Consider the following 2426-nt stretch of genomic DNA (forward strand, 5'->3'; position numbering starts at 1 on the left):
ATTTTTTAATAAAAGTTTCCCACCATTTGTAATGTATTTGGGATAAGGTACTAAGTATGGATCAAACTCCCCCCCCCCATTGTCCCAACACCAGGCATTTAAAAATTCTTACCCTGTTGACTTGAAATGCCCTAAGTTATCTTCTTACGTGTGGGTCTTATCTACCCAGCTCGACGAGAAACTTTTTCAGGGCCCATTCGGTTTTTATCCTGTCTTGTTTCCCCCATAATGTTCTGTACAGAATAGGTATGACATTATTTTCTTTACATTTTAAAAATTGTGAATTCCGTACACCGTGTAGGAAAGAACACGAGACATTCATATTCTGTGTAATGAACATTTATAAAATGAACACCTTGTGTAACCACCACTCAGACCAAGAAGTAGGCCATTTCCAGCTTCCCAGGCGCCCCCTGGAGGCTCTTCCCATCACAGTCCTCTCCCACCCTCCGAGGTAGCCACTCTCTTGACTTGGGACAGTGATTTTCCTTGTTTTTCTTTGTCTTGAGGTTGAACCACATGAAAGTGCCTTTTTTTTTTTTTTTACGTAAAAATTTGTTGACTATCTGCAACTTTATATGTCAACCTGGTCATTTTACCACCGATGGATCTGTAAACAGGGTAGTGTAGCTGAGCCTGGTTTTGCGTATTATTTCAGCGTAACCCTCCTGCATCTGCCCTGTGCTGTGCTTTCACTCGCTGTGGTGGAGTGCTCAGCCACCGTGCTGCGAGCTGTCAGTTCTCGTTGCTGGATGAGGCCCTTCGATGACTCTGCGACTTCTCGTTTATCCGTTCCACTGTTGCTGGACGAGGGGCCACTTCCAGTTTTGACTCCTGCAAGTAGTGTTGCTGTGCAAACCCTCGTACGTGCTTTAACGCACGTGGCCAAGGTTTCCTCTGGGACCTGGTCAGCAGGTTCGGGCCCCCTGCGTCATTTTTGTTTGTTTGTTTTTGTTTTTTTAACTTTATTTTGACATAATTTTACGTTTCTAGAAGAGTTACAAAGTTGGTACAGAGAGTTCCTGTCTCTCTCTCCTTTACCCAGCTTCCCCTGATATAAATGTCTCACATAATTATGGCACCTTTTTAAAACTCAATTTTTAAAACTCACTTAATGTCTCTTTTCTGTTCTAGGACCCAGTGCAGGACAGCACATTGCATTTAGTCGCCATGTCTCCTTAGACATGAAACAAACTTCCCAGCTGTAGTACAGTATTTGTATAAAGTTCTTTTTGTTTTTAGGCTTAAAGTATCTAGTCAAAATACTGCTTTCCAGAGTTACTGTTACGTCATCTTTGGGGTCTTGTTTCTTTCACTTAGATAAGTTTATTTAAAATTCGTCCATGTTGTTGTGTGAATCAATAGTTTCTTCATTTAAAAAAAAAAGTACAAAAAAAAGTTAGTGAACTTTACATTACATGAAATTAATCATTTTCAGGTAAACAATTCAGTGGTATTTAGTTCATTCGCAATATTGTACAACCACCACCTGTCTAGTTCCAAAATATTTTCATCACCTCAAAATAAAAACCCATTAAATGAAGCAGTTACTTTCCATTTCTCCCTCCTCCCAGCCTCTGGCAACCACCAAAATGCTTCCTGTTTCTGTGCATTTACCAATTCATATGAATGGAATCATACAATATGTGATCTTTCGTGTCTGCTAGCATAATGTTTTTGAGGTTCATCCACATTGAATCAGTACTTTTCCTTTTTAAAATTGTGGTAAAATATACATAACATAAAATTTGCCATTTTTCCACCATTGTTAAGTGTACAGTTTAGTGGCATTAATTACATTCACAATATTGTGCAGCCATCACCACTATCTGATTCCAAAGCCTTTTTATACAAAAATATATTTTTATTGATTTCAGAGAGGAAAGGAGAGGGAGAGGGAGATAGAAACATCAATGATGAGAATCATTGATCAGCTGGCTACCTCCTGCACGCCCCCTACTGGGATCAAGCCTGCAACGTGGGCATGTGCCCTTGACTAGAATCGAACCTGGGACCCTTCAGTCTGCAGGCCGACACTCTATCCACTGAGCCAAACTGGTTAGGGCTTCAATGCCTGTTCATCACCCTAAACAGAAACCCCACTCCCATTAAGTAATAATTCCTCTTTCCCCACTCCTCCCAGCCCCTGGTAACCTCTAAGTTTTATCTCAATGAATTTGCCTATTCTACATATTTCATATAAGTGGAATCATGCAATATTTTCCCTTTTGTGTCTCTGGCTTATTTCACTTGGCATTATGTTTTCAAGGTTCATCTATGTTGTAGCAAGCGCCAGACTTTATTCCTTTTTAGGGGAGAACTAGAGGCCCAATGCACGAAATTCGTGCAAGATTAGGCCTTTCTTCCCCTGGCTCCCGGCACCGGCTTCCCTCCAGCACCTGGGACCCGGGCTTCCCTCGCAGAGG

At 41.2% G+C, this 2426-nt stretch overlaps 1 protein-coding gene across 3 annotated transcripts in view; it reads left to right on the forward strand.

Moving 5' to 3' along the window:
• The window catches only part of TET3 (tet methylcytosine dioxygenase 3), a 71111-nt gene that overhangs the window by 44544 nt on the left and 24141 nt on the right, over window positions 1–2426 (forward strand). The window lies entirely within an intron of this gene.

This window comes from Myotis lucifugus, unplaced genomic scaffold (assembly GCF_000147115.1).
Source record: "Myotis lucifugus unplaced genomic scaffold, Myoluc2.0 scaffold_186, whole genome shotgun sequence".
Lineage (NCBI taxonomy): Eukaryota > Metazoa > Chordata > Mammalia > Chiroptera > Vespertilionidae > Myotis > Myotis lucifugus.